This window comes from Cherax quadricarinatus, chromosome 81 (assembly GCF_038502225.1).
Source record: "Cherax quadricarinatus isolate ZL_2023a chromosome 81, ASM3850222v1, whole genome shotgun sequence".
NCBI lineage: Eukaryota > Metazoa > Arthropoda > Malacostraca > Decapoda > Parastacidae > Cherax > Cherax quadricarinatus.
In genome coordinates this window covers 20,688,773-20,700,555 of record NC_091372.1, presented here as the reverse complement: position 1 = coordinate 20,700,555, position 11,783 = coordinate 20,688,773, and the positions used below count along the sequence as shown (strand labels likewise).

Sequence of the window (11,783 nt, the reverse complement as noted above, 5' to 3'; positions counted from 1 at the left end):
ACAAGATGTTATTCCTCCTTGCCCTATACACGAAATCAGAGCTTCCCTATCTTCATCAACATTTAACAATTCCTCAAAATTTTCACTCCATCTTCCCAATACATCTAACTCTCCATTTAATAACTCTCCTATCCTATTTTTAACTGACAAATCCATTTGTTCTCTAGGCTTCCTTAACTTGTTAATCTCCAAAACTTTTTCTTATTTTCAACAAAATTTGTTGATAACGTCTCACCCACTCTCTCATTTGCTCTCTTTTTACATTGCTTCACCACTCTCTTAACCTCTCTCTTTTTCTCCATATACTCTTCTCTCCTTGCATCATTTCTACTTTGTAAAAACTTCTCATATGCTACCTTTTCTCCCTTACTACTCTCTTTACATCATCATTCCACCAATCGCTCCTCTACCCTCCCACACCCACTTTCCTGTAACCATAAACTTCTGCTGAACACTCTAACTCTACATGTTTAAACCTACCCCATACCTCTTCGACCTCATTGCCTATGCTCTCATTAGCCCATCTATCCTCCAGTAGTTGTTTATATCTTACCCTAACTGCTCTTCTTTTAGTTTATAAACCTTCACCTCTCTATTCCCTGATGCTTCTATTCTCCTTGTATCCTATCTACCTTTTACACTCAGTGTAGCTACAACTATAAAGTGGTCTGATATATCTGTGGCCCCTCTATAAACATGTACATCCTGAAGTCTACTCAACAGTCTTTTAGCTACCAATACATAATCCAACAAACTACTGTCATTTCACCCTACATCCTCTTCAAGGGGGGCTCCTTGGCGTGGTGAAGAGGCTCTTGGTCTGAGGAATTAGACCTGTCGGTCTTCTTCCTCAGACCAAACCTTATTACCCCCCATTCTCCCCATCCTCCCATTTTTCCATTCCTCCTCCTCCTCCCCACCCCTCCCTTTTGCCCTTCCTCTTTATGGCCTTTGGGATTTCTCCCACAGGTGCGCTAGTTCCTAGGTAGGGGAAAGGACACCGGGGTCCATCCTATTCCATTGAGGTTCTTGGCGGTGGCGTAGTTTGCCGTGGAATCTGGATCGCCTGGGAATGTCCCTATTCCTCTCCCGTATCCCGGAGTAGCTTGGGTGTCTTTTGGGCGACGGATGTATCTCTGGAAGCCACCTTTCGGATTCCGGGGGTGGTGGCCGAAGGAGGTATGCTTTGTGGCGGATATCCGGCCGCCCTCTCTTTTGTCCACCGAGGTAGCTCGGCAGATGTGAGGTTGCTATCCCGGATTGCTGGTTTACTGGCATGAAGGGTAGGGTATGGCACGGGTTCCATGCTGCATCTGCACTACTAGTGGTGCTGAGGTCCTCTTGGGCACGGATCTTTCATTCCTCCTGGGAACTATTCCTCCCCGCTCCCCCCTTTTTTTATTCTTTTTTTTATTTTACTTTTCTTTTTTTTTCCTAAAAACAAAAAGCAAAGGAGTAACCTAACCATGGAGAACCCAATCCATGAACCCACTACCCCCCGGGCCCCTTCTTGATACCGCACCCCATTCTGACCCTGCCTTGTGTTTAGACCACTCTTGGGACACTCCTGATGCCCCTGTACCTCTTGCTGGTGCTGTTTCCTCACCCACTTCAGGTACCGGGGCTTCGACTGACTCCTTCGATTTGTCTGAACTCTGCTCTCCTTTGACTATGCTTCCGGCTTCTCCCTCTACGGTACGGCAATTTTCGAATCGGCCGCCCATTTCACGCCAGATCAACTCCGGCCCTACTCCTAAACATCAACGTCAATCTCCTGATGATGCTCCTTCGTTACCTTCCCATTCTACTCGGAAAAGACCGACACATCAAGCACTCCCTCTCCACGCTCAGTTTCGGACCACACAATGGACTAAATTATTTACTTTAAGACCGACTTCTTCTGCCTACCTTTCTGACCATACTATTGGCAAAGCGCTCCTGCGTCACGTTGGTAGAGATATTTCATTTCATGCTCTCAAGAGCGGTACGCGCATCATCACTGTCCAGAATGCTACCCAAGCTCATGATCTTTCTCTCCTTTCGAATATCGATACTACTATCACTATTGAAAAACATCTTTCTCTCAATTCTTGTAGTGGTACTGTCATTCTGCCCCATACCATAGTTCAACAGAATTTCCAGTCATGTGGCAATGACATTCTTGAACAGCTGGAACTCCAGGATCTCCCAATCCTCAAAGTAGACACTTATGTCCTTCCTGCCCGGGGGCGGAGACGTTACCCTTGCAATGTGGCTCGTTTAACTTTTGACAGCCGAGAACTCCCGTCCTCTGTATATGGCGCGGGACATCGGTTACAAGTTCGAAAGGTGATACCTACACCGCAACAAAGTAGAAATTGCTGGCGTTTTGGTCACCCAGCGAAATATTGCAGATCTATGGCTGAATGCCCAGTCTGTGGTGCCGACGACCATTCTAATACATCTTGTAGTCAACCTCCATCTTGCCTTAATTGTAATGAAGCTCGCCCTTCGTACTCCCGCCGTTGCCAGATCTACTTAAATGAATGTGAAATCCGTTGCCTCAAAGAGGCAGAAGGTCTCCCTTATGCTATGGCAGTTACTCTGCCTCCAAGGGAGACGACCCCGTGTTTCTTATTCTCGTGTTTCCAAACATCCCCACTTCTGGGGGCCCATCTTCTGCAGCCTCCTCTGTTGTTACACCTCTCATAGCCACTCCAGCTGTCCTTGGCTCTGACGTCCCGACTACAACTCAGTCTGTTCTCACATCTTCGTGTCCTTCCTCACACGCCCCAGTATCGACAAGACCTCGTATGACACCTAATACCAATCGCCCCTCTACTTCTCAGAAGTCCAAAAAAACCACATTGCTCAAATCTTCTTTGCCCCTTCCTTCCCTTCTTCCACCTCCACACTTTACCTTTCCAGTCTCTGTACCTAGTTCTTCCCCCCTCTCTGGCTCTATTACAAGTGTGGAGATTCACCCTCCTCCTCCTCGTACTATGCCTTCCACCCCCGTCCCCTCCCAAGTTCTCCCTCTTCTGACACCTCCCAGGTTTCTGCCTCTTCTGTCCCCCCCACACTTCATCTCCAGTCCCTTACACTCTTCCCTCCCCCTCTACTTTGGTACAGTCCATTACTGTCCCAATCTTTACTCACCCTCCTCCTTCTATCTCCAATATGGTCTCCCATACATTTTTGAATTCAGAAACACTTGAAGCCATTTCAGAATATATTGCAGAGACTAAACCTTCAATGGACACTGATTCACTTCCTGTTCCTTCTCTTCACTCTCCTCCATCTTCACAACCCCATTCTTCGCAACGCTCCGTTCCTTCGCTGCTTGAACGTCTTCCAATTCCACCACACGTTGACTTTTCTAACCCCTCTAGTCCGTAGGTGCCTTTACCTACAGATTTCTGGCATTTTCTTCATCGCCAATCATGGCCTATTTGCAGTGGAATATCCGCGGCCTCGGGTAATCGGGGTGAGCTTCAGATGTTGCTTTCCAGGTTTTCTCCTGTTTGTGCTTGCTTACCAGAACCAAAATTGCACTCGGCTGTTTTCCAACCTGTCTCAGGCTATAATTTATTGTATTCCTCGGATCCTTTCTCAGATGGGACCTTTAATGAAATTGCCCTTCTTCTACGCAATGATATTCTGTACTGTCAACTATTTGTCCATTCCTTGCTGCATTACACTGCAGCGCGTATCCACTTGAATAAGTGGTTTACAATATGTTCTTTATATCTCTCTCCTTCTCGAGCATTTTCTATCCCAGACTTTGCCTTTCTTGTTTCATCCTTACCACCACCACTTCTGCTACTTGGTGATTTTAATGCTCACCATTTCCTCTGGGAGGGGTCTCATTGTGACTCACGTGGCATCCAGTTGGAGGCTTTTCTCGCCTCTCACCCCCTCCATGTTTTAAATACCGGTACTCCCACCCATTTTTATCCTCGTACTCATACTCTCTCTTGCATCGTTCTATCAGTCTGCTCTTCCTCCACTGCACTAGACTTCACCTGCTCTATTCTACCGGACTTACATGACAGTGATCATTTTCCAATCATTCTTACTTCTCCTTACTATTCACAACCTTTCCGTAGCCCTCGCTGGCAATTTGATAGGGCAAATTGGGATCTTTACTCACACCTCACTGCTTTTAGTGAGGTTCCTTCTTCATCCTCCATTGATGAGCTCCTAACACCTCTTCTCGACGTCAGTTTATACTGCAGCTTCTCATTCTATACCCCAAACCTCAGGCAGGCATTCTCAGAAGTGCGTGCCTTGGTGGTCTCCTGCTTGTGCTCGTGCAGTACGTTTGAAACGCGCTGCATGGGGTAGGTACCGGTACAATAGAACCGCGATTGCTCACCGTGTCATCCGTGAAGCTAAATGCACTTGTTGGCAAGACTGTTTCCACCATCACCTCTGCTTCTTCTATGAGTGCAGTCTGGAAAAAAGTGAGGGAATTGAGTGGTAAATACTCTCCTGACCCGGCTCCTGTTCTACAGGTCGCTGCTGTTGATGTAGCAAACCCTCTCGACGTTGCCATTGAACTTGGCACACATCTGGTCCGTATTTCCCGAAGGCTCCATCTATGCCCCTCGTTTCTTTCCTCAAAGTCTGCCAGAGAGTTAGTACCCTTGGACTTTTATTCTCTCAGAGAGCAGTATAATGTGCCTTTTACACTTCAAGAACTAGAGGCAACGCTCTCAGCTTGCCGATCATCGGCAGCTGGGCCTGACGACATTCATATTCGTATGTTACAACATTTACATCGGTTATCCCCTGTAGTCCTCTTACACCTCTTCAATCTTATTTGGGCACAAGGAGTTCTTCCCCAGCTGTGGAAATCTGCTATTGTTCTCCCTTTCCGCAAACCGGGTACTACAGGACATGATGCCTCCCACTATCGTCCCATCGCTCTTACTAGTGCAGTTTCCAAAGTGATGGAACGTCTCGTAATTCGACGTTTAATGTGGTATTTAGAGACACACAACAGTCTCTCCGCTAGTCAATATGGCTTTCGTAAGGGTCGTTCTACCATAGACCCCTTACTACGCTTGAACACGTATGTTCGTAATGCCTTTGCGAATAACCACTCAGTTATTGTTATATTTTTTGACCTTGAGAAGGCATATGACACAACTTGGAGGTATAATATTTTGGCCCAGGCCCATTCCCTAGGCCTCCGAGGCAATGTACCATCCTTCCTTAAGAACTTTTTAACTGACAGACATTTCCGTGTTCGAGTCAATAATGTTCTTTCCCCGGACTTCGTCCAAGTTGAAGGTGTCCCTCAGGGATGTGTTCTAAGCACAACACTTTTTCTCCTTGCTGTAAATGATATGGCCTCTGTTCTTCCACCCAATATTTGGTCATCACTCTATGTTGATAACTTCGCTATTGCTTGTGCAGGCGCTGACTGTCATCTTATTGCAGTTTCTCTCCAGCATGCTGTCGACCGTGTTTCCACTTGGGCCACCACGCATGGGTTTAAATTTTCAAGTACCAAAACTCACCAAATTACTTTCACTAGAGGCTCCGTTATCTCCGATCATCCTTTGTATCTCTATGGCTCCCGTATCCCCGAACGTGATACAGTCAGGTTTCTGGGCCTTCTCTTTGACCGTAGGTTATCCTGGAATCCTCACATTACCTCTCTGAAGGCAACTTGTCACAGCCGGCTAAACCTTCTTAAAACCCTTGCTCATCTTTCCTGGGGAGCTGATCGTCGAACTCTGCTTCGCCTACATTCAGCCCTCGTTTTATCGAAACTCGATTATGGTGACCAGATTTATTCCGCGGCCTCTCCTGCTACTCTCTCTAGCCTTAACTCTATCCATCACCAATGATTACGTTAGTGCCTTGGTGCTTTTTGCTCTTCCCCTGTTGAGAGCCTCTATGCAGAAGCAAATGTTCCATCCTTATCTGATCGCCGTGATGCCCATTGCCTTCGCTACTATGTATGCTCTCACGATCTCCAATCCATCCATTAATAGAATGGTCACCGATATTAGTAGGCATTCTTTATTCGTTCGCCACCCCTGTTTGCTCTGTCCCTTTTCTCTTCGCCTACATTCACTCTTGTCTTCCTTCAGTTACCACCTTTATATGTTCATGTAGCATCTCACTTTTCCCTACCCCCCTGGGAAGTTCCAGCTGTTCGGGTCTGTTCTTTCTCACTCGCTTGCTCGAAAGCTCAACTGCCTACGGCGGCTTCCCGCTCTCTTTTTCTTGATCATTTCCACTCCCATTCTCATGCCACCGCTGTGCACACAGATGGCTCTAAGTCTTCAGACGACGTCGGATTCGCAGCAGTGTTTCCGGACAGCGTCGTGCAGGGGCATTTACTATCTTCGGCTAGCATTTCTACTGCTGAACTGTATGCCATTCTTGCAGCACTTATTCGTATCGCATCTATGCCTGTGTCATCATTTGTGGTAGTCTCAGACTCCCTTAGTGCTCTATAGGCTATAAGAAAATTTGATACATCTCACCCCCTAGTTCTCCGTATCCAACTTTGGCTACGCCGTATCTCTACGAAGCATAAAGATATTATTTTTTGTTGGGTCCCTGGTCATGTCGACGTACAGGGCAATGAACAGGCAGACACTGCTGCGCGGTCAGCAGTACATGACCTACCAATTTCCTATAGAGGTGTTCCATTTCTGGACTATTTTGCTACAATAGCTGCCCACCTTCGCGCCCGTTGGCAACAACGTTGGTCAACTCTGCTTGGTAACAAACTTCATTCTATTAAACCGAGCATAGGTTACTGGCCGTCTTCTTGTCATCAGTGCCGTGGTTGGGAGACCACTCTCTCCCATCTTCGCAATGGCCACACTCGTCTTACTCACGGGTATCTCATGGAGAGGCACCCTGTACCTCTTTGTGAGCAGTGTCAAGTTCCAGTATCGATTAGCCACATTCTGTTAGACTGCCCTCTCTATCAACGAGCATGCAGAATTTACCTCCAATGCCGTCTTCATTCTACTACTCTCTCTTTACCTTCCCTTCTTGCTGATGGACCCTCCTTTAATCCTGACTCTCTCATTGACTTCTTGACAACGACTGATTTACTCCACAAACTCTGATGATGATTCCTTACGCATTCCCCTCAGCCCTTTCTAGCTCAGTCCCTTGCTGCCCTTTACCCTTTCACCATCCACTGCTCCGCTGTTATCCGTAACCTATTACTCATCCACCTCCCTTTTGCCACCTGATGCCCTCGCTTCCTTCCTGCCCTGCAGCGCTGTATAGCCCTTGTGGCTTAGCGCTTCTTTTTGATTATAATAATAATAATCGACCTACATCATATATTGTATACTTATTTATCCTCTTTTTCTTAAAATATGTATTACCTATAACTAAACCCCTTTCTATACAAAGTTCAATCAAACGGCTCCCATTATCATTTACACCTGGCACCCCAAACTTACCTACCACACCCTCTCTAAAAGTTTCTCCCACTTTAGCATTTAGGTCCCCTACCACAATTACTCTCTCACTTGGTTCAATGGATCCTATACATTCACTTAACATCTCACAAAATCTCTCTCTCTCCTCTACATTCCTCTCTTCTCCTGTTGTATACACGCTTATTATGACCCACTTTTCGCATCCAACCATTACTTTAATCCACATAATTCTTGAATTTATGCATTCATGTTCTCTTTTCTCCTTCCATAACTGATCCTTCAACATTACTGCTACCCCTTCCTTAGCTCTAACTCTCTCAGATAATCCAGATTTAATCAAATTTATTTCCACCCGCCGAAACTCACCTACCCTCTTCAGCTTTGTTTTGCTTAGGGCTAGGACATTCAACTTCTTTTCATTCATAACATCAGCAATCATTTGTTTCTTGTCATCAGCACTATATCTATGCACATTCAAGCATCTCAGTTTTATGAAGTTTTTCTTCTCTTTTTTAGTAAATTTCTACAGGAGAAGGGGTTACTAGCCCATCGCTCCCAGCATTTTAGTCGCCTCATACGACACGCATGGCTTACAGAGGAAAGATTTTTTTCCACTTCCCCATGGACAAATACAAGAAATAAAGAAGAACAAGAGCTAATTAGAAAAAGGAGAAAAACCTAGATGTATGTATGCGAATATATATATATATATATATATATATATATATATATATATATATATATATATATATATATATATATATATATATATATATATAAGGGGAAAAAAAAGAGTGCAAAAATTATAGGGGAATAAGTCTGTTGAGTATACCTGGTAAAGTGTATGGTAGAGTTATTATTGAAAGAATTAAGAGTAAGACGGAGAATAGGATAGCAGATGATCAAGGAGGCTTTAGGAAAGCTAGGGGGTATGTGGACCAGGTGTTTACAGTGAAACATATAAGTGAACAGCGTTTAGATAAGGCTAAAGAGGTTTTTGTGGCATTTATGGATTTGGAAAAGGCGTATGACAGGGTGGATATAGGGGCAATGAGGCAGATGTTGCAGGTGTATGGTGTAGGAGGTAGGTTACTGAAATCAGTGATGAGTTTTTACGAGGATAGTGAGGCTCAAGTTAGAGTATGTAGGAAAGAGGGAAATTATTTCCCAGTAAAAGTAGGCCTTAGACAAGGATGTGTGATGTCACCGTGGTTGTTTAATATATTTATAGATGGGGTTGTAAGAGAAGTAAATGCGAGGGTCTTGGCAAGAGGCGTGGAGTTAAAAGATAAAGAATCACACAAAAAGTGGGAGTTGTCACAGTTGCTCTTTGCTGATGACACTGTGCTCTTGGTAGATTCTGAAGAGAAGTTGAAGAGATTGGTGGATGAATTTGGAAGGGTATGCAAAAGAAGAAAATTAAAAGTGAATACAGGAAAGAGTAAGGTTATGAGGATAAAAAGATTAGGTGATGAAAGATTGGGTATCAGATTGGAGGGAGAGAGTATGGAGGAGGTGAATGTATTCAGATATTTGGGAGTGGACGTGTCAGCGGATGGGTCTATGAAAGATGAGGTGAATCATAGAATTGATGAGGGGAAAAGGGTGAGTGGTGCACTTAGGAGTCTGTGGAGACAAAGAACTTTGTCCTTGGAGGCAAAGAGGGGAATGTATGAGAGTATAGTTTTACCAACACACTTATATGGGAGTGAAGCATGGGTGATGAATGCTGTAGCGAGGAGAAGGCTGGAGGCAGTGGACATGTCATGTCTGAGGGCAATGTGTGGTGTGGATATAATGCAGAGAATTCGTAGTTTGGATGTTAGGAGGATGTGCGGGATTACCAAAACTGTTATCCAGAGGGCTGAGGAAGGGTTGTTGAGGTGGTTCGGACATGTAGAGAGAATGTAGCGAAACAGAATGACTTCAAGAGTGTATCAGTCTGTATTGGAAGGAAGGCGGGGTAGGGGTCGGCCTAGGAAAGGTTGGAGGGAGGGGGTAAAGGAGGTTTTGTGTGCGAGGGGCTTGGACTTCCAGCAGGCATGCGTGAGCGTGTTTGATAGGAGTGAATGGAGACAAATGGTTTTTAATACTTGACGGGCTGTTGGAGTGTGAGCAAAGTAACATTTATGAAGGGGTTCAGGGAAACCGGCAGGCCGGACTTGAGTCCTGGAGATAGGAAGTACAGTGCCTACACTCTGAAGGAGGGGTGTTAATGTTGCAGTTTAAAAACTGTAGTGTAAAGCACCCTTCTGGCAAGACAGTGATGGAGCGAATGATGGTGAAAGTTTTTCTTTTTCAGGCCACCCTGCCTTGGTGGGAATCGGCCAGTGTGATAAAATATATATATATATATATATATATATATATATATATATATATATATATATATACTATATATATATATATATATATATATATATATATATATATATATATATATATATATATATATATATATATATAATGTGTGTGTGTGTGTGCATGTCTGTGAAGTGTGACCAAAGTGTAAGTAGGAGTAGCAAGATATCCCTGTTATCTAGCGTTTTTATGAGACAGAAAAAGACACCATCAATCCTACCATCATGCAAAACAGTTACAGGTTTGTTTCATAGTCATCTGCAGGACGGTAGTACTTCCCTGGGTGGTTGCTGTCTACCAATCTACTACCGACACCAACCTACTAATTCGTAATATGTAAAAATATTTTTTTTTGGATTATGAATTGGATATATTTTTTCTCCGCAGGAAATACTCATGGTACTTCTACTGTTGTGAATAAAACTGAGAGTAATGACGCACAGCTTGGAGGTGCGATGGGGAATATGGTTACTTCTACCAGCGTTAATGAAGATGAGAGTGCAGGTACTTCTTCCTGTGTTGGTACCTCACAGCGCATATGTGCATCCGGGGATGTGGATACTTCTATCCCCGTTAATGAAGATGATGAGAGAGCAACTACCTCACATGATGCAGCTGGGAATCCAGAATTTATCACATACATCCAGAATTTTAGAGGAAGGTACACAGGAATTACAGTGTTCCTTCAACTTATAACAAAGAGTTAAGATTATATTTGCATGTTGATAGGGATAATGTTATAGATCAGATGCGAGATATGATAGATCACCTCTGGTAATGTCACTCAGAATCCACCAGATTATAGTTATAAGGACATTCCGTCCAAACATATCGGGTGATGATCAAAAAGGACAATTTGTGATAAATTTAGCGTTTGAGTTTAGTAAGCGAAGAGGAAATCTCTGAAGTATTTGATCGATGGGTGGGGAAGATATTAGAAAGATATAAGACAGAGTTGCAAGATCAGGAAGGATCTCGTTGGATCATAGACAAAATCGAATCTTTCAGTACCGAATATGTCAAAGTAGAATTCAGAGAACAGGTAGGATCATATGTGGAATATTCCAAGAAACTGTGAGGGAGGCAATATATATTTAATTCAAAGATTAATGATGCGGTGTGTACTGCGTGCTTTTGCTGCCTTACAATGTCAAAAAAACAAGTCATGGAAAAATATATCCAGATTTGTGGATACTAAGAGAGGATGTCTTAATCATGCAAAATCTTTTATAGATGATTTTCAATTACACGTGATAAGTTGGGTATATTACAAAAGGAAACCCCTCAAGGAAGGCTCCTTGACGCTGGTGAGGGGCTCTTGATCTAGGGAATTGGATCTGTGCTCCAGTTCCCTGAATTAAGCCTGAATGCCTTCCATCCCCCCATAGGCGCTGTATAATCCTACGGGTTTAGTGCTTCCCCCTTGATTATAATAATAATACAAAAGGAAAATAAGATGTCATTATATGTTTATCAATTAAGAAAGGATCAAGATGGGGCATTTGTGGCCATGTGTCGTAAGGGGAAAAAGAAATATAAGGACATCATGTGTGCGTTATTGTTGAATGAAAGTCATTCGGTTTTAATCAAAGATTTTGATGAATATGTTAGAACGATAATGAAGGATCATGCCATAGTTGTTTGATGAAGTTGAATACACAGGAAGAGTTAAATATCCACGAAGATGGATGTAAAATCAATCAGATTCCCGTATTCCACCCGGAAGGAACAACTGTACACTTCAGAAATTTTAGTCATACACATTCCAGCGAATACATCGGTGTATTTGATTTCGAATGTGCATTAGATACCACTCACCCGTCAGGTAAAATTGAGTCTCGCCATAAGGCCATTGTTTATTGTTATATTTGGTCGCACAGGTGAAATAGTGTGTATGAAGATTTACAAGGGCGAGGATGCAGTTAATTATTTCATTTTAAATGTTTGTGGTGAATGGGCTAAGATAAAGTTTAGAAGAGAGTATCATATAATACATATGTCAGGAGGATAAGACGA

At 43.6% G+C, this 11,783-nt stretch overlaps 1 long non-coding RNA gene across 1 annotated transcript in view; it reads left to right on the top strand.

The window, feature by feature from the left end:
- Nucleotides 1-11,044, top strand: part of LOC138855117 (uncharacterized) — a 380,162-nt gene extending 369,118 nt beyond the window's left edge. The window contains exon 4 of the long non-coding RNA XR_011394275.1: nt 10,155-11,044. This is a non-coding gene — a long non-coding RNA (uncharacterized lncRNA). The remainder of the gene's footprint in view (nt 1-10,154) is intronic.
- The last annotated feature ends 739 nt before the right edge of the window (nt 11,045-11,783 follow it).